Source organism: Larimichthys crocea, chromosome XVI, assembly GCF_000972845.2.
Source record: "Larimichthys crocea isolate SSNF chromosome XVI, L_crocea_2.0, whole genome shotgun sequence".
Taxonomy (NCBI): Eukaryota; Metazoa; Chordata; class Actinopteri; family Sciaenidae; genus Larimichthys; species Larimichthys crocea.
The window spans coordinates 11297246-11318794 of NC_040026.1; the positions used below are offsets into that span (position 1 = coordinate 11297246).

General features: G+C 40.6%; 1 protein-coding gene and 1 non-coding gene across 5 annotated transcripts in view; one reads left to right on the forward strand and one right to left on the reverse strand.

Annotated features, from left to right (window-relative positions):
* Positions 1-2289: 2289 nt before the first annotated feature.
* On the reverse strand, positions 2290-2383 carry trnai-uau (transfer RNA isoleucine (anticodon UAU)). The gene is made up of 2 exons: positions 2346-2383; positions 2290-2325 (listed from the first exon to the last, which is right to left on the reverse strand). It is a non-coding gene; the product is annotated as a tRNA-Ile (tRNA).
* Positions 2384-8608: 6225 nt separating this feature from the next.
* Positions 8609-21549, forward strand: part of rhbdf1b (rhomboid 5 homolog 1b (Drosophila)) — a 39960-nt gene continuing 27019 nt past the window's right edge. For 2 of the 4 annotated variants that reach the window (XM_019278605.2, XM_019278620.2), the window contains exon 1: positions 8609-8939. The gene's annotated coding sequence lies outside the window, so the exon portion shown is untranslated. Of the gene's footprint in view, positions 8940-8963; positions 8982-21549 lie in introns of those variants that run through there. The other 2 variants (XM_019278615.2, XM_027289167.1) reach the window with 2 other exon arrangements.

Below are 21549 nucleotides of genomic sequence, written 5' to 3' on the forward strand. Positions count from 1 at the left end.
CATAATCAGGATTTACAGTCTTTTTCTTGACTACACACAAGCTGATGCGATAACAGAAAGCTTTCTTTACTTAAGGTAGCTGCTTGCAATAAGGCCAAGACCTGTTTGTTGGTAATATCTTGATCAGTCTTGTAATCAGTGTTGAATTGCTTTCCCTCAACCACCAGGTTAAACTCTCTGCTCCAGGTGAGGCTCGACTCACAACCCGGCATCACTCTGCAGGTTACTTTCTTATAGTACCGCGCGCTGACCGATTGCGCCACTGGAGCCTGTTGTAGCAGGTCTTCTATCTTGTGAGTCTCACTGCTAGAACCCTGATTAACATGACTACTGTGAGGGTTTGTTCTCAAAACCTGAAACTGTTAATCTTGTAAGTTCAGCAGGTTTCCATGTGAGATTTCAAGAGAAAACAAGTCAAACACCTTCAGATAGAGCTTTTGCTTAATCACATGTTAAAACTTCTGGTCCAGGTGGGCCAGCTTTGTAGTTTGTAGTTTCCTATCCACTAAAAATGCACGGTCATGCTTTGTATCTCAGTGCGGTTGCTGGTCACACAGCTGAAATTAACCAATACTTTAACTTCTGTTTACTATTTCATGTACCTAACATTGTAAACTGGTAACTAGTGTGTGTTTGTAGGTCTTTATGAAAAACTTTTCACAGTCATTGTTTTGTGAAAGTGAATTATTTGCATTACCATCACCTCACTTGCTGACTACAAAAAAACCAGTCCTTCCATGATCACTACAGTTTGGATTGTCTTTTGAGTCTTGTGATCCAGTTGCCAACCCACACACACACCTTTACTTTATCAAGGCACTCAGCAGAAGGCATGTTCGTCTTGTTATACATGTGATATCTTGAGTATTAGTCTTGTGCCACCAGTAAAAACTCTGTGCTCCAGTGAGGCTCGAACTCACAACCTCGGCATCACTCTGCAGGTTACTGTCTTATAAGTACCGCGCGCTGACCGATTGCCCACTGGAGCTTTGTTTTGTTTCCACTATCTGATTAACCCCAAACTGTTGACATCCAGTGGAAAGGACAACTTGATTGACCACTGATTAACATGACAAAAAGCATCATGCATTGGAGTCTGCTATCAAGTGAGACTTCCAAGAAGAAACAAGTGAAAACATCTGAAGCACATCTTAGCATAACATGTAGCAGTAGTAGAACAAGTTAATGTCATAATCAGGATTTAAAGTCTTTTTCTTGACCACAACAGCTGGACTTGAATACACAGAAAGCTTTCTCTTACTTAAGGTAGCTGCTGCATAAAGGCCAAGACCTGTCTTTGTTGGTAATATCTTGATATCTAGTCTTGTAATCAGTTGTTGAATTGCTTTCCTCAACCACCAGGTTAAAATTCTCTGCTCCAGGTGAGGCTCGAACTCACACCTCGGCATCATCTGCAGGTTACTGTCTATAAGTACCGCGCGTGACCGATTGCGACACTGGAGCCTGTTGTAGCAAGTCTTCTATCTTCATTGAGACTCACTGCTAAACCACTGATTAACATGACAACAAGGTTCTTGTACATATAGCAATCCAATCATCCAACTAAGTAATGTGATTATTATTGTGGAGAAATTGTTGAAGTCAAAGGTCAATGGTGGGGTCAGGAAGGAAGAAAGTGTTCAGGAGCCTCTGATGTCTTATGCTGTATTATTTATTGACGCTTGGCCAAGGAGAATTAGAGACACTCTCAAAGTACATCAGAAGTGCCTGAGTTGGTCTCACATTCTGCCGAACTCATCCTGGTGGATAGACTTTAAACCCCAAGATAACACCACAAATACTACACGCCCAGAATTAGCCAAAGAGAATGTCTTTACTCTTGGAGGTGTTATTGTCAACACATTCTAGTCTGGAGACACAGATGTCTGTTTACGCAGATTGGAACGGCAACAACAAGCTATCTATTATGACTAGGAAGGCAGCAACAGGCCTCTTCGACCCTGGCCACCACAGTGTTGAGATAAACTTGCACCTAGTGTTCTCAACCAAAGCCAAACAATAAATACTGCTGATGACCTCAAGGCCCACACGTGACCTTGTGTAACCTAAGGATAGAAAATTTCATAACAATAATCAGAACTGAACTGTATTTTTCTTGATCACAACGATTTGGATTGTGTTGGTTAAGTCTTGTAAGCCATACCATGAAGACTCTTCTCATTTGTTGTTCCCCACAGTACTTATTGCTTCATTGTTGGTGGTGTAACATCTTGTAATATTGTTGTTTTGGAGAATTGCCTTTTTTCAACCAAAATGTTAAAACTTCTGTGCTCCAGGTGAGGCTCGAACTCACAACCTCGGCATCACTCTGCAGGTTACTGTCTTATAAGTACCGCGCGCTGACCGATTGCGCCACTGGAGCCTGTTGCATTAGGATTTCTATCTTGATTGACCCCACCCTGTTGAAGGTACACTTCGGTCATTGAGTCTCACTGCTAGACTACTGATTAACATGACTACTGTGAGAGGTTTGTTCTCAAAACCTGAAAATGTTGAATCTTATAAGTTCAACAAGTTTCCATGTGAGATTTTCAAGAGAAAACCAAGTCAAAATACCTTCAAATAGAGCTCTACATACAGCAGGCATCTTGCAAAAGAGGCAGGGTCAGTTATAACAATCATTTAAAAAAAATTAGCAGCAGTTTCTAAGTGACTGACTGTTTCTTATATTTGAGGGTCGTGATTTGGAGTGTACAAGTACAGTGTCTTGTGATGATATGTGTTTTTTCAGAGAACTGCTTTTGCTTGATCACAATGTTAAAACTTCTGCGGTCCAGGTGAGGCTCAAACTCACAACCCTCCTCGGGCTCGGCATCACTCTGTACTCAAGTACCATGTGCTGACCAATTGCGCCACCAGAGCCTTTTGTGTCACTCTCTTGACAGTCCAATGAAAGAAAACTTCAGTCATTCAGTCTCACTGGCAAACCACTGATTAACATGACAAAAGCATCATGCATTATAGCTGCTGTGATGTCCGAGACAGGTTTGTACTCAAAACTTGTAGGGGAAAACAAACTTGAAATAGAGCTGAATATACATGTAAGACTCCAATAATCCAAATGAGTAATGTGATGATAATGCTAAATCAGGTGATTACTTTAACCAGTAGTGATTTGAATCATGTTGGTTGAGTCATGAGATCCCTTACTCCCAGCTTTTGCCAACCACATACACACCTTCACTTTAATCAGGGCAGCTGCTACATGAAGTTTGAGGCTTGTGGTCTTTGTTGAATGTGTCGAAGCTTGACTATTAGTCTTGTGATCAGTTGTCTGATTGTTTTTCATCATGTTAAAGCTTCTGTGCTGCAGGTGAGGCTCGAACTCACAGCCTCTGCATCACTCTGCAGGTTACTGTCTTATATGTACCACACGCTGACCAATTGCACCACTGGAGTCTTTACCCTCAGTCTCTCTATTTTGACTGACCCCACCACCCTATCTCACCACGTTCACATTAAGATGCATATTTGTTCTTAATTTAGAACAAATGCTAATAATTTGGCTCAAACCAGAACCCTGTTCAAAAAGTGTTGTTCTTAATTATAGTTTTATGTTAGCCCACAAGGTGGAGCTATAGTTTCTTTTAAAACCACAAAACCGTATAAGATGTTCAGATTCTGTAGAATCTCATGTTAAACGCTGACACTGTAGCCATCTAAGTTTTTTAGACCAACATTCAGGATAGTTACATGTTTGATATCTCCTAAAGGGGCTTTAGGATGCACAGTAATGAATTTCTTCTTTTTCTTTTGTCTGTCAACCAAAGCAGCAAATTACAAAAATGACTCATTGGTCATTATGAGATGTGATTATGAGAATTTAGAAGCTCATGTGATTGGTATTAGCTTTCAGCCACAGTCTAGGGGTGTGTTTTCCAGAAAATTGTTTTCCTCTTCGACCATGTCAAAACTTCTCTGCTCCAGGTCAGGCTGGTGGACTGTGGGAGGAAGCCTGGGTACCTGAACAGAACCCATGCAGACACAGGGAGAATTCAAACTCAACTTTGTTGCAACACGGAAATCACCACTGCGCCAACATGATGATATTTGAATTTTAAATTTAATTGTGGCCTTTTTATAGAGAGAGTCTGCACAACGTTACTGTGCACAAATACTGCCACACTGAAATCAGATGCAGTCTTCACTCTGGGGAATGACTACACTAAAATATTTCAAGGCTTTGTCATTTTTAGAATAGAAACAATGAATAAAGATTCATAATTTATGAACACTGCAGTTTGTTTTGCTAAATTTTCTGCAGTAAAATCTATACGACTTGAATTAATGTGTAAACATTAGTATGGCCCTTTAAATACTGCAACTAAACCATTTATTTTTTTAAACATGTTTTCGTATGATAACAGTAATAATCAAAGACAGGTTTGATTGAACAGGTTTCCCTGTAAAGTCTAGAAAAGCTTCCTAAAGCATGAAACACACCTTTACAAATCTCTCTCATTTCCTGCCTCAGCTGATTATCCTTAAAGTTTGTTTCCTGCAGCTACGCATTGTAATCAGTTTTTACAAAAGGAAAGCAGTTCTCTGTATGTCGTGCACGTAATGTGACTTTCACTCAGTGTGCAACACAACAAAGACATTTATGTGTATGGGTAAGTCCTTGTGTGAATTGAGAGTGTGTGGATTGTAAATTGAATACCAAACTGCCAAATATAGTGGAAGTGCAACTGACACAGAATAAACTAAACCTGAAAGAAAAATGCACCAACCGTCCAAAGAAAGTCGACCCGAGCACAGGCGGTTTCCTCCTGTCTCTGTTGGTAAGTCACATGTGTAAAAGCTCATGCCCAGTCGCCCCTCCCAGGATCGGCCCATTTGTTAGAAAGTTTGCCAGAACTGTTTCCTGTCCTGGCCTCCAGCGGGAGACGCCGTGCTGCATGTAACAGAGCAACTTGGACTTAAGCAGGCAGCAGGAGGAAACAATGTTCAGGAAACAACATGCACACACATGCATGTATGCATTTCTTTACACACACAACTTTTCACTTTTCAGGAAATCTGCCCTCTGTAACATTCCACATGAATGATGCATTTCTTAATTCAAAAATAATAAAAGTAAAAGTACGAGATGGGCTGTTTTATTATTATGTCTCCTAAATTAGTCCCAGCTCAGCTGATTTCTACTTTAAGTTGTCTTAAGACTTTAACTCTAACTACTCATTTTAGATGAGCATTAGATATGAAAGGTCAACACAGAAGGAGGAATAGAAATCATGTTTCTTTTATTACGATTAACAGTATAGGTTATAGGTTATAGTTTAAGTCCATTTGATACGATTAACCTCACCATAGTCTTGTTAAAGCAGATGTGTCCTCATTTATTACATAATATACTGTAAATCAGTAGACCCTCCCTTGCTTTAAGAACATCAGACCACCCTTCCCATTTTCTGACCCCACATCCTCCCCCTAATAATTTTCATACAGTCCCTAATATCACTGAAGCAGATGAGACTGACTGACTGTTGGTAAGACTCTGTGTAGGCCCGTATGCAGATTCTTCAGGACTGACTCATTTAATAAAGTGCACAATGGAGACCACACACACACACACACACACACACACACACACACACACACAAAGATTAAAACAACAGTTTAATGCCCTCCCATGCAAGCTAGCCTGTAGTTATCAGTTCTGAGAGTGAGAGAGCGACTCTCCAGTGGCTTATGGTAGCACTCCATCCCAAATAAAAATGGGGCCCAAGCAATGCTCCTATAATGCTATAGTGAAAATCTCCCAATGAAACTCCACTTCTCCCAACCTTGATGTTTCCTTATTTACATACACTATGCTAATTTCTGCATTATGTGCATTAAAAACTAAGTTCACTGAGTTTTTTAATGTTGCTCTTTGGTGACTGCAGAGAAGAGAGGCGAGAGCAAATCAAAGCAGCACAAACACACTCTATCTCTTTTTCATATGCGCACACACACTTGCCCGTCATAGAGTTAGTGCACAAAACCAGATGCTTTTCTAAAAGAAACTGTTTAGAGAAACAGATAAGTGTCACATGATGAAACTTCAGCAGTCTTTCTTTCTTTCTTTCTTTCTTTCTTTCTTTCTTTCTTTCTTTCTTTCTTTCTTTCTTTCTTTCTTTCTTTCTTTCTTTCTTTCTTTCTTCAGTGGAAGTCTGTGATGACACACTGGACATTCATAGATAAAACATCTGCCACAAACCTGTTTTGTTGCAAAGCCATGGGGGAGTGTAGAGTGTAGACTACACATGAACTCTGAGGATGAAAAGAGTGAAATGTGTGTTTGATACACAGAGGATGTGCACACACTCTGCACGAAGATATTTCCGAAAAAAACTGCAAAGCTCAGCTCTTTTTGTGATTTCCTCAAGTGATTCTTAGGAAATCATTCGCAGTTGTTTTAGCGGCATCCTACCACAGATGAAAAGCTGCTGCAAAAATGGCTGCAGTTGATGATTGATGAATGCATTTGTGTATTTGAGTTTGCAAGTCATGTTACCATGTCAGCAAGCCTGTTTTTATCATCTCTGTTGCCATAAGGCATAGATTACATCCTTCATTTTTTCAGGTATTCAGCACCACACCAAAAGTGAGAATTCATCCCCACCACACCCAGAAACACCTGGCCAGGCTTGTACAGAGCACAATCTATAACCATGAAAACGATCCTTTGCGAGCCACGTGCTGTGTGCTGAACCTTTTCACATCTGATGAACTCATTGTTTCAGTGACTAAACGTTGTGGTGGTCCGATGAACCCATCAAAGATTGTTGTTGGCTGTACAGTGGGTGAGGGGGTTGAAGGAAAAGGACACCAACCCTGCAGGGGAAACTGTTTCAGGAGGGGAGGAGTAACCCACAACTGCAGAACCGCCTACCTGCGCTGATAGAGTCTCCAGACCAAAAAAATAAAATAAATAAATCACACTATTATCTATAAATTATATGAATGGAGAGTGTTTTCTCAATGCATTTGGAGGATTCAGAGTATCAGACATTTACTGCATATTATTATTTTAGATTTGTGACCTTTGGGTAGATTTTATAAACAGTATCTATCCATCAGACCAGAGCAAGTGTCCCTGAGAAAGACAGAAATCACACTTAATGCATCAGTGAATGTTAATGTGTGTGCAACACTTCAATTCCTTTTGCATCTGACTGGAAAGTACCTCACTTTCTTCTACCCATGCTCATCTGTTCAGTGTGATAAACAATGACATTTAAACCAAGAGATATGAACAAACATGGAGCAGAGCACACACATATTTCTGATTAAATGAACCTTAAATAATAAATCATTTGAACATGTTTGTCTTAAATAAACACAAGGGGACCAGTGGACACACACACACACACACACACACACACACACACACACACACGTCTATCTGGCTCTTCTTGTCCCACAAATTTGGGTCTGTTTAAGATTTTAATTATCATCAGATGTTTTGAGACATTTTTTATGATGTGTAATATCTAAAACATGTTGAGCTGAGAGTAATCAGCGTTCACATAGGCCTCAAAAAGATACATACTGCACAATAAATATGGTCCAATTTTGCAAATTTTGTATTTCAGTTCTTAAAATTCAAATTTGCTTTCAAGAGCAAAAAGTAAAGAGCAATATTTAAAAAATTACATTAGAGCCCATCTTGACACCACAACAGAAGCAGTAAGTAAAGCAAGGAACACGCATAATGTTTAAATTTTGTTTTACTTTGTTTATTTATACCTTTTTGTAGTTGTTTGAGCTGATAGTATAAAACACATTGAGCAGAAATTTGTGTTTTTGCAATTTGTATCTGGACAGTTGCACACATTTTGTTATGATTACATTGCTTATGATCAAAGATTAGCGAGTCGACAACTTTGCAAAGCAAATGTAGCAACGCAAAACACAGCTAATATTACTTACTAGTCCAACAGCAAGAAGCCCAGCTCGGCATCTGTCTTTAAGCCTTTTATTTTATGGAGCTCTCTTGTTTCAAAGTTGTTGGGGTTTTTTTTGGTCACTTTCTCATTTTCGCTTCTTAGCTTCTTCAGTCAACGTCCCTACTTTCTCATTTTCGCTTCTTAGCTTCTTCAGTCAACGTCCCTTTCAGTCGTTCTGCCTCTGTCATTATGCCCATAGAGGCTGCTGATTCTGGTTACATTGCTCTTTTGCCCAGCTCCTGTTCTGGCACAACACCAGCTTCACTCCCCATCAGCAGGAGTCAGTTTACAGATGTACAGAGTGGGAATGAAACACAATTCATCTGATGTAGCATTAAAATGATTTATTTTATGGTATAATTATATTATTTTATGGTAGAAAGGTTACACAATGTAGCTTTAATTTTTGTTCTGCTGCATACATGACATTAGCTCAGCTGTGTATGTGATAATGAAAATGACAATTTGACAGAGCCTTTGCTACATGCATACGTACCCTACATCAAATTACACCAAGTTCACAGATTTTAACAGGATGCTCTAACTGCTACCTGCAGTTCTTCGGTATTACCTCTAGGCGGCGCTGGGAGGTCGGCAGTCAGTCGGTCGGTCGGTCGGTGTCCTGTCATCCAGCGGCAGCAGCAGCAGCAGCAGCGGCGGCGGCAGCAGCAGCGTGGGCGGACCGGGAGACACTCTACAGTGTGACCGAAACTCTGAGCCGGTGCTGCTGGCGGACAGATGCAGAGGAGCCGGTGTGCTTTCCCCCCTAGAACCGGAGGCTTCACTCGGCTGATATTTAACATCTGTATGGAAACACCGCCCTCTCTAACATCTGGATCTCGCGCCTGATAGTGAAACTACTCGTACCTCGTGCCCGCGCGATGTGTGGCAGTGATAACTTATGAAGTGACCGGCGACGTGTGCGTCTCACCGGTGGAGCCGTCGGTGCTGTGCCGGGCTGCAGGAACCGGACTTAGTTTGAAGGTAAGCGGAGGGAACCGCTCCCAGCTGTGCAGCTTCTTGCAGGTATTTACCGGCGCTGCAGCACACAGGGGTCTCATCTCTTTGGGTGGGGTCTCAATGGGGGGTGACAGTATATAACTGAAGAGTTTCACACATGTGGACTGGTTTCAAAGCCTTTCAAATTAAAACGTCAGATTAATGTGAAGGCTATGGGCAGAAGTCAAATGAAAGTGAGAGGAACAGGTGTGTGTGGTTTTACTCACACACACTCTTATTTCCAGGGGTAATAAGATAATAAATGAAATGGTCTCCTTCTCATGGTTCATCTTGTTTTATTGATGCCTTGTGCTGTCATGGAAGGCCAAGGCATGGAGAGCTTTATCAATATGGATCCAGTGAAGAGTGTGTGAGAGAAAGAGAGCATAAAGCACTCAGTATCTGTAACCCACTGGTGAAATACCCTTTTATATTTTACACTCTTAAATGCTGCAGTAACTCAAGTCCAAGACACACACACACACACACACACACACACGCAGAGGTTATAAGAGAGATAAATGGATTGGAGAGTGCTTCAGGGTCCAGTGCTGTGGAGATGAAGAAGGGCAGTTTCGGTTGCTGGCTGCACAGAAATCCCACAGACACAATTAAACCACTGACCCGTGTCATCAAGGATTTGTTTTGGCGCTTCCTGGTTGGAAAGGTGGTAGGAAGCAGACTTTTGGGCCAGATGGCAGCAACACACACACACACACACACACACACACACACACACACACAAACACAACTAGAAGAAAGTTTCTAATTAGGGAGACCGGATTAGTGGCCACTGGTCAGGGTTTGAACCTGTGGCATGCAGTGGATGCTCAGTGTTTAGTTGGGTTAGTTGCCTAGCATTTTGTATCTGTGAGGGACTCTTCAAACTCATGACCAGACACCCCTCACTTTTCGTTTTATCTCATAATGGAAAGTTTCTTCGGCCCGAAGTGAATAAGTTACTTCCAGGAAAGATGCAATGTTTTTGAATCTAAAGTTTCTTTCAGTTTCATTTCACATCAGACTGTAGCTGCTGGAAGCATCTTGTCTTATTGTTCAAGTACAAATTTTACGTACTTGCACTTTGATTATTTCCGTTTTATGCATAGCTTTTACTTATATGAGACCTTTTTAAAAACACTATGAACAGCCTGAGCAAATGTATATGGTATGACATTATTTACGCGGGAGAAACACAGGAGGGAGGAACAGACAGATGACTTGACAAGTGATACCAAGAAACACAGAGACTAAATGAGGAGGCAAGATGACAAGACAAAAGTGAAAACTAATCAGGATGGAACAGATAATCAAGAGTGGTGGGAAACAGCCACATACACAAGGAGAGAATTACCTTAATAACCTACCTTAGAATTACCCTATTAATCATAAACCTTTCATTCTAAGATCACAAAAACACATCACATTAAATGTTGGAATGATCCTTTAACCATCCATACCCGCCGAACCTTAAAGTAAGTGATTGATCGGAATATTAACTGTGAGCTGAAAAGCAGGATCACGTGAAAAAATTCTCTGTTTTGCAATAAAACATGTCCTGACTTTTACACTCAAAATTGCAAGTGAAAGTGTTTCACACATAAGAACACATGCACACACACACACACACACACACACACACACACACACACAGACATACACACACAGAGCTCTAAACAGGAACCTTACATCCTGGAAGATGTTTCATTTGGTGTGAACCGTCGCTCAGTGTTAATATGCCCGATTTGTGTGAACAGTGGCATTTTGCAGATGTGTTTTTATCTCTTCATCGCTTTCCTCCGCCGCGTTGAGTGTGTTGTGTTAAGAACGTGTTTGAACAGGTTGGATAGAAAAGAGGCAGCAGTGACAATAGCAGGTTTATTTCTGGCCCACTGCTTTCACAAGTGAAATGCACCTTCCTGTTTATATGGAGTCCTCCACCGGGTGCATCAGGGGAGAAAACTGGTTTTTAAATGAGCCCCCCAGCATTTTATCAGTGTATTTTTCATGGCAGTTTGCCCATGAGTGGATCCTCTCCAGTGCCTACAAGCTGCTCTGTTTGTCTTTCTCTTGTTTTATGCCACTACATGTCACTGCTCAAGTAGTTCTTTCATGGAACGCTGACGCCCGTCAAGAAATACAAACATTTTGACCTTGTGAAGTTACCTTCACAAAAGCAGGAAACAACAGCATGTGTAGTTTTCTGCACTGATCTGCCACTGTCAACATCTTACTCAACTTTAAATTACTGCTTATATCTTTTTCGTACTCATAACCCATATTGCAGAGCATAGGCACCATTTTGGTCTTGTGCATTTACATTTCAACAGAAGTCAGGCATTTGGTTGACCTGGGACCTCATTTATAGACCTTGTGTAGGCACAAAAGAAGGTGTACGCTGCTTTGGGAATGAACCTTTGGATTTCTAAAAACCAAACATGATGATGGGGAGAATGTGAAACTCTGACCCACGCATATGCACCTAAACTGGAGAGATGAGAAACTGCAACTCAAGATGAAACTTTGTAAAATCGATACTATTGTGTAGTAAGTACTGCAAAAGAACCTCTCCAATATGTTTTGTAATTATTAAATATTAATTAAATAAATGCTGAAAGTGGGGGAAACAGCGAGGCAAGTGCCTCTGTCCTTAAAGCATCACTGCTGTGCCAATATTGACGGTAAATCACACCCTTCTGTGTATTATTGCTCAATAAAACAATACTTTCAAGCTATAAAATGTATTCTCATTAATAGCCTGGTGAACAGCAGGATTAATTATGCTTGCCTTAGTTGTGCATATACTAGTGCATTTTTTCATATATTATTATCACATATTGTGTTTTATAATGTTTTGTAACAAAAGCCAAAGACTGCTGCCACGTCCGACTGTGTGCTTGTGATGTGTCGCCTGTAAAAACACAAAAGGTGAAAGTTTGAAACAAATCACACCATTTATCCAGAAATTGGCAGGTTAACATGTTTGAGGTGCAGTAGAGACACTGGGCGCTCACAGCTGCACCAGCTGCAGCACCACAGATGACTCTTAAGGAGGACTAAAAGGAATTTTGTGTTTTTGTTTAAGAATTAAAAACGTGTTTTTGTGACTAAGCCTCAGCTGAATGCATTTGGTTTACTCTCTTTTCAAATAAGGGAATACAAATTACGTAGGCTACCTGCACATCTGTATCCCCGACCGTCTCTGTCACGATTCCATTCAGGAAAGAGTTCCTTGTAATTCCTGCCAGTTTCTTATCAAAGGGATTGTCCTCCAGTCCCTTTTCCCCCACCCCTGTCACAAACCCTTACACTGCCTGTGTGGGGCCATGAACTTTTTAACTTCATTTTTTTATTTTGAAAAAATGGTCAGACCTTCTGAACCGGCAGCATGTGGTGAATGCTGCTGGTTTTGCCTTTTTGGCAACTCTGTGACCTGTAATAGTAATTAGTACGAATAGTAATTAGGGCGAATACTGAGTATTTGGGTGTTACATGAAACTAGGTTTCAAGTTGTTTGAAAAATTGGCATACGTTGAATATTTTTATGTGAAACACTCTATGTGTACACCAGTACCCAACCTTTTGTCATGAAATCCTACGCACAGTTTTATAAATAAGCCCCAGATGACCAGAACCAAGGGATTGTCTCCAAAGTGCTTGTTTTGTCTGACCAACAGTCCGAAACTCAGATGTAGATATTCAGTTTCCGAAAATATAAAACAGAGAAAAGCCAACAAAAATGTTGTAAGCTAAGACCAACAAACCTTTGGCATTTTGTTTGATAAATGACTAAACCAGTGGTTCCCAACTGTTTTGCATTGTCTGCCTGAAAACCCTTATTGCAGATCCCATGTGTCCATGAGTTACAGGCAGTCCAAACAAGCAGCAGTGCACTTTTGTCCAAGTATTTTTAGGACTAATATATACGTGCAAGACTAATGACATCCCCATCAGCCTCAGCTGCGCTTTGTGTTTAATGCGAACAACATGACATAATGAGTAAGCTCCACTCAGTGAGTATCCAACATGCTTTTTGGTTGACTGCAGCAATGATTTATTAGAGCCGCCACAAGTTTGACGTGCTCACAAGTACAGGTGTCTGTGGTTATTTTGTTGGTGCTGGTTTCACAAATTTAACCAGCACATCTTTCGTGCATAATTGGAAAGCACAGATAACAAGATAGTAAACGCACGTAGGCAAGGAAATAACCCCTGAAGTATGATCTGTGTTTTGTGTGATTCAGACATTTCGACATGAAAGATTAGCAGTGTCAGGACCATGCTCTGCCCACCTGAGTCACACGTTTTTTTTGACTGAACTGGCTGACAGGTGACGGCAGGAGTTATTGAGGCCGTCGCGCAGTTTGTTCCACCTTTTGTCCCCCCGAAAGACCAAAATGATCAAAATTTGAGCTTATCCTCCTGATCTAGACAGGGATTTCTTTAATGCTTTATCTCTCTCATCACGTCTCTGTTTTTTCTGCCACTGTGTCATCTCAGCTTAAGCTCTTGTTTTTCTCTTTAACGTTCCCGCACATCATGACGCTGAATCAAAACCAGAACGGTCTTATCAGCATGTCAGATACACCTTTGCTGCCAGAGTGTTCGTGCAAATCAATCACAGATAATGAGGAGGAAGAATAGAAAGCGAGTTCACGCACGCACGCTATTTTTACTTTACACAACAAATGAGATGGAAAACCATAGATCGCTACATTAGAGGGATAAGTTTTACTAATCGTTACTCAGTGCTCTCTGTGACATAAATATACATTTTCAGTTACACTAATCCTCTTTTCAACACACAGTATTATATTAATCTTAAATCACACACTCAGCCCTGTTGTTGTTGGTTTAATTTTCCCTTTCCAACCTAGAGATAGAGACAGAAATAGAACGCCTGTAAGAATTGTGAGCCTGTGAATTCATAAAAAAGTACTGTGCATCAAACAGATTGTCAGTAGTTACAGTGAAGGATCAGAGATTTTACAGTGGAAGTACGGACAGATGGGTCACGGAGAGGGCATAAGGTAGATCATTGAATGAAGGGGGATGAGAGGGCTGATGAATACTGGGCAGATGGACTGACGTGCTGTTACTTTGAAGTGTCCATCTTTTGAATCTTTTTAATAAAATACAAACTTTCAATCAGCTGGGGTGAAGCTGCAGGTTTCCTGAAAAACTATAGAGTCTTTGAAGAGTTGACTTGTGCTGGAAAGCTTCTGAACGTGTCAGCCGCCTGATACACGAGATGTTTTATGAAAACTATTCAATATTCTGCAGAAACATAATGGTTATGCAGTATAACCACCACAGATGCTTTATATATAGACCCAAAAGCAGGTCGTTAAAGGTTATGGTCAACAAACTCACGTCCACATGATAACTTTGCTGCCGTGTGGTCATATTAAACCATTTCAGGGTTTGATTCAGGGTTTCCCACGGAAATTAGCGAGGTAGAGGTTTATTCTTTAATTAATTACTACAAAGCGAAAAAAACCTCTCGACCCCAGTAGAATTTGTGAATGTTGCTTCAATTCAATGTTGACCCTCATTCAAATTTGCTTTTTTTTAGTTTTCATTTTAAAAAATACAACTTTCTCCTTAAGTTGATACCAAATTTGTGGCATTTCTCACATTTTAAACAGAATTTGATTCAAACTGTTAGGAGTTCCCTAGAAGAAACGACAGTACTGCAGCATGAGAAAAACAATCATACATTTATATGCGTAAAAGTCATCATAGCTTGGTCGGTCTTCCCTTTCCTTCCCCCAGAAAACACTCTGGCAGCAAGAGCCAGCATTAATCATTAATCTAGCTATATTAATTAACCATCTATCCATTAGTTTGAGCTATTTAAACAGTCTTACTTGTATGTGTGTATGTAGTTTAACCAGCTAACTATTACTTTCGGCTATTCTTTAACTATTTATCCATGACTTTAAGCGAACCGTTCTCTGCTTGCTTGCTGGTTTTAATGCACTCTTAATTGCATCAGTGTTCATGTGTTTCAGCTGATCCAATTGTAATTCTGTAATTTCTCTAATGTGTTCGGCAACATGTCACACAAATTCGTCATCAAAGAAACTTTTTACAAGTTCTTCTTGTCAACAAACCCCATGAAAACCAGCATTGTGTCTAGGTGAAGCTTGACATAAGCCAACCACATGGTTGCCCTTGGTGATGTTCCTTCACTACTATGAAAACACACACATACACACTACTTTATTTTGGGTGTCCTGCTCCAGTAAACACATTCAAGCACCAAATCCAATTAATCTTCAGCTGAAAATAGTCGCCAACAAACAGCCATTTTACTCCTGTTCAAGCTCAAGGCTTGACATTGCATGCCAGTGCTAGGTAGGTTTGAATGGTTTTTTTTGTATGGCATTTGTTGACAATAAGGAAAAATATGGAATTATGGCAGAGCTTCTGTCCATTAAACTTTTCTTACTTGACATTTTGCGTAAGAAATTCTTCAAAAAGAACCCACCGTCTTTTTCTTGAACCCAAACAACAAAAAGCCTGGATGAATAGCAAGCTGCCTCTCATAAAGGAATTTTAATCTGCCCATTATGTGGCATATACTGGTCTCCAAACTCTTCTTCAATGTCCATTTGATGACAATGTTGTCCCCCGGCCAGAGTTCTCCTGAGAGTCTCCAGACTTCTCTATGAAGATCCTGAATAAGTCCTCTCTGTTTCTTTGAAACCACAATTATGACCTCCATTTTTCCCTCTAAATATTCTTTTCAGAGCCAATTCTCTCTCCCCCCGCTATCTTACACTAATGTGGCATCTGTGGGCAATTACCATTAAGTTTTCATACAAGGCCAGCCAACAGAGGAAGCTGTTGTATTGGAGCTCACAGCGTGAGTCTGCTGGCTGCGTAGAGGGACGGCAGGAAGGAGGGATGGCGGGAGGGATAGATGGCTGCTGAGGAGGTCTATTCATGACTCCAGGCGAGGCCATACTCGAGTAGACACTTATTGTGACGGTGACCTTCCTGTCACCATGCAGCTAACACAAAGCAGCTTCATATGGGGGTCAGCTGAGCTACTCCCTTTGTTTCTCATCCTGCCTGTCAACTCCTCACTCTGTCTCTTTTTCCGTGTAACGTCATATAATGTTTATTTAGTAAATATTATCTCTAAAACTGAATTTAGTATCGTGGCGTTTATTAACCTACATTTTACAAAAAAGAAAATTATAACATAATTTATGGGACTGAAAATATGACACAAGGAGTGGCTGCATGACCTTATGTATGATAATCACAGGGTGTCCTGTCTCTTACAGCAAAGCACCACGGTCAACCAGTCGATTTGGTGCAGTTAAAACTAAAATCTAGTGTGCTGGAATAAATAACTATAGTGGGAAAGTCAATAGGAGATGCTTTCCACTCTTTCATCGACAATGTGTCCTTGAGAAACTTCCATCCATGGATCTGCCGGTAATCGCTATGAAACTGTGTGAATATGTATGAGGGCAAACCTGTCCTAAACCTGAATTTGGTAAGTTTTCATGGATGAAGGGAAGGTTATTGAGTATCCAGGGTGTGCCTCGTCTCTCGTTCAATCCCAGTAGGGATTGGTGCAAGCCCTCCATGACCCTGATGAAGATAAGATAAATGGATGGAAAGGTTATTTTGTACCTGAAAACGTTTTTATGGAAGCGGCAGAAACCAGCACTGAACACACAACACTTACATGTATTATCACTGTGTGAAGTTGGTTTATGAGTTGATTTAAGTTGGATTTGTGATTCCGGCCCATCTGATCAATCTGTACAATAATCGCTCTGTTTTGGTACCACCAACTCCTGTAGGGAAACATCTGGCTCCTTAGCTTCTAAATGCTCCACATTGTTCACCAGCTAGTCGCTCGCTAATGTTATCTGCCGGCTGCCTGATGCTGAGATGACAATATTGCGAATCGTACAACTAAAACAATGAAATAAAAATATGGGTATAATAAGAAAATGTGGATTATTGTTTTGATTGTGGTTTTGGGGTCGATTGTCAGCGAAGTAAACACACTCTGTCTCGTGCTTCAAATAAGTTTGAACTCATCCAATAATCAACCAAGACCATGATCTTTCCCTGACCTCACCCAAGTGCCGCCAGTGCCTAACCCCAACCACAAAAACCTTAATCATGCCGTTGTTGCCACAAGCTTACTTAGTATTGCAATAACAGATACTGAAGGCATACATTGTCAGTGTGAACATGATGTTGATGAAGTATGTAATGTGGGTGGCATTCCTCGTGGGTCTGAGGGTTGATGAGGGAGATTTTGCTTTGGCATCTGTCCTTGGATAAATAACGTTTTAATGAGGAGTATGCAGTTCTGAGTGGTTTTTCAAAGCTGAGTGTTCAGTGCATTGTTTCCCAATGACTCACAGAGCTACAGTGTTCCTTATTCTACAGATGTGATCAACATGTAGACGATCAAGTACTGTGTGTCTGCATTTCGTCCAATAGCTGTTTTACTGGCAGCAGTTTGAAGGCAATCATGCCTGTAGTTAATAAAACATGACATAGATGCTATGCTGTTCGCTGTTGATTTGACAGTCATGTTAGACATCAGTAAAAACATCAGTAGTCATCATAAAGACTTTAAAAAGACTTGACCTCAATTACACAAACCTCATAATTATAAGTTGAGTTTGCCCTGTTTTGTTACAAAAGTGTTTTGGACTTTGGCCTTTTCAGTTTTCAGTTTGTAGCTCTTGGCGGCCGCCTGAAGGTTGTTACATGGACTTCAGCAGTGATGCACTCTTCATTGCAGAGCACTGGTGTATCTCTTGGAGCCTCCTGAATAAGTGCTACCGTAGAACCCGGGTGTATACAACTATATATCACCGCTGTTAACTTTTTTCGACAAATGGATTGTATACACTCACATTCTGTCCGGTCAGCATCTCGAATCTTATTGACCAATGAAAAGATGTTAAATCATTTATGTAGGATAGATAGAAGGAGGATAGCTTTTGATAAATAACTAATAAACAGCCGTGAGACGACCGGCTCTGTGATCATTCTCAAGTGAGTTAGGCTGATGTGTGCACATCTGGATTATGCTAATCTAAAATAGTAAAATAGCTTTGATTAGGCCAAAGTGCCATATAGTGCAGCCTTCTTAGTTAAAGTTAAAACTAAGGACGATAACCATATATAACCGATTATACAGACAAAACTCTAGTGTCACTGTGTTTGCACCACCTCATTTAATACCTGGTAAAAAAAATTAAGGGAACTGGCCTCAGTTATTCAACTACATATAAAGGCAATGCTTAGAACACGAGAAGACAAAGCCAAGTGAAGCTGCGGTCGCAAAATATTCACAGACCAAAAGGAAAAAATACGTTAAAACAGGTGCATTCATTTTAATCAAGGCAACACCCAATTTTAAAAGGGGACAAGAATAAAGAGAGAATTAGTATTATTCAAAAGACTCAACTGCAAAGCAAAAAAAGCATGCATGTATCAACTCGCTTTCACTCTTTTATATCACTGTCATTGTTATGCATGAGTGCTGCGTCAGCACAGGTGTAGCTGTCACGCTCCATGAGGCCATTCTTGGTTTGAGTGAGTACGAAAAAACAATCAAACGAACAAAAAAACCCAGCAGTGATACGAAGAGTCCAAAAAACACATTTCCTTTCTACTGAGGAATTAATACACCTTCAGGCAGCCATTTTGGAGGTGCTCGATGTTAGCAATGCTGAACAAACGTGTTTGCTTGGACAGTTTTTGGATGAAAGGGATCGATTTTTGCTATGACAAGTTACCTAGCAAAGTTAGATCATTTCAAGTTAGACTCCGAAAGCTTTTTTAGGCTAAGCACACTTTTTCGCTCTCTTTTTCCTGTACCTGACAATTACTGATTCATAATTAATTAGAAGACAGGTAATGCCACATTCACTTCAGATGCTGCTTTCCCCATCTTTTACTCTCTCTGCATCTTGATCCAGTTTCTCTCTCCCTCTCTCTCCTTTGTCGCCTCATCCTCCCTCACATCATCCTGCAGTCTCTAGCGGCTTCTGTCACCAGCTTCTGCTTTGTAACAGTCTCGACAGGCAGACGGCAACCAGATGTCCTCTCAGCTGAGAAAACTCTCATATATCCAGTACCTGGCACAGGAGCTGAGAAACCATTATATTCTCTCCAGTGGCATTTTTTGGCAGTCGGATGTGCCATGAGGTGTTGGAATAGTTGGATTGATGATTAGCAATGCTGACTTTTTTCTTTAGGGATTTTTTCCCCCATTAAGTCATTTCTGCTATGTTGCCCTGCAGCTGCAAGTAATTTCTAACTGTTTAAGCTGACGAAGAGTTGATCAATTAATGCGAAATGATTTTGCCCAAAGCTTTTACTGACATGTTGTTCTTGTTTTCCCAGTCTGATGGTGTCATTACAAAATAGCAGAGAATCTATTTTATGAGCATGAGATGTATTTTTGAGCCAGACTAGAAACCTTAGAGCGACTGTGATCAATATTATTGTATTAACGATCAGTCTAATGTGAAGTATTTGCTCATTGTGACAAACCCACAGATAATTATGACCTGACTCTACAGTTCTCTTTAGGCCTTCCAGGTATTTTAAGGTCTTTCAGCTCTTTGTTTCGGCTTTATGGTTTTGGTTTACTGTTTTGGTTCAGTCATACTGCTCATCAAGACAAAGCAGGTCGTTACTTACAGCAAAACTCACTGTAGCAAGCAGACAAAAAAAAACACTGACAGTATAAAGAGTGGGTGGAGTACGCGTGACGTCACCTACAGGTTTCTGATCTGTTTATGCACCCATGTGACCAAATAAAGTCTATTAATGCAGGTTTTGTTCTAGTGTGTCTAGAAAAATATTCGAGCTGCTATCGTTACACATTAGGACAGACCGATGGAGTGTTACATGAACTGCTGTCTCTGCAGATTCACCAAATGAAACTCGCCCTCAGGCTCAGAGCCACAAACAGGTAAACCAATGCAGATGTTTTGCACAGCAGACAGACGGTCATGCACGCTCACCCCAAACATGCATGCATATACACACTTATGCATTTTGTAACCACCCCCAAATGGATGTCACATGCATACTCCCTCCAGACAGTGTCATGCTGTTTATTCTCTGTTTTGCTGCATTGTATTTCCTGTTGTTTCTTTTTTTTTTTGTCCTTGCTCTTCACTCTCTACTCCTTTGCTCCTTTCATCTTCTTCCAACACGACAAAAAGTCCTTTCTCTGCTTTTTACATCTCCCCCCCCATCTGTTGTTGTATTCTCCTCTTCTCCCTCTCTCTGTCCGCCTTGATGTATATCGGGTCATGTGCAGAAAGAGGCGGTGTGTGGCCGCAGCCTTAATGTCATGTTAACACTGTGGTGGAACATTTCCAACTGCGTACAGAACTTTTGAATTCTTTCTTTTTTTTTTAAATAGCCAGCGTCGCTGTCAACATTAGATGTGCTGAGATCGTTAGCGGTCATAGCAACAGTTGCCTCGAGGTTTCATTCGATACTGAGACCTGCAAAGATCATACACTTTTTTTTTTCTTCTTTACTTCGCTTCCTGTGCAGAGATGCGTGGGTGTGAAGTAAAGTGCAGTGGGTCAGGGGTTTGAATATTGTGAAATTTGAAAGCTGCTTTCCCACAGGCTACATGTCAGTCTATACTTGATAGCAGTAGCCCATGCCGATCCTTTAATCATCTCTTAATGACTTCCATGGGAGACATTTCTAACTGTAAGAAAGATCTGAGACTTTTTAATTATGCAAAACCACAAGTGGAGGAAGTTTAGCTGGTTTTTAACTTTCCACACTTTCGCTCCAGTTTCAACTTGCCAATTAAATCTCTTGTCCTTAGACATCTGAGTAGAAAAATGACTGCACCTGGGGGCAAACAAAGCAGGTAGCTGACCTCTGATCTGCTCTGATTGTCTGTACTACTGTTTATCTCTGTATAGCTAAGCAGCTTTTAATGCTGTTCCCTTATTTATTAAGGCCAGTGGACATTCGAGGAAAAAAACATCTTTCTTACCCAAATAAGCTTCAATTCAGCCAAATTTTAAAAACATATTTTTTTCTATTAGAAAAAAAATGTCCATCACACTTTCCTATAGCCTTAGGGGGTGTCAGTAATTGTTCGACTAACAGTCCAAACTCAAACACCTTCAGTTCATTGTAATTTAAGATGAGGAGAAGTGGCTCAATTTCACATTTGAGGAGCTGGAACCCTGAAATGTTATTTGAAAACGTGTCAAGTGCCAAGTAATTGTCTGTCAGTGAACTAATGAGTGAATCGACTGATTCCCGCAGCTCTGCTTATTCTGTCTCTTACTTCAACTTGTATTTAGTCATGCACATACATTCACTCCACATAGTGCGCTGTCACTCATTTTCAAAATTGAGTTTGTGCATCGACTTTCTAAAACAGAACGTCCATAGGGGCTTAACCTAGGCCATTGTTTTCTTTGCAAACACTACCCACTTCTTGATTTTGTTAAATGCAACTGCAACGTACAAAAACATTCGATTGTGGCTTAGTCGAGGCAGTGGAGGCTAATTCTACATTAGGCAAGCTTTCCACCCTAACATTTCACTG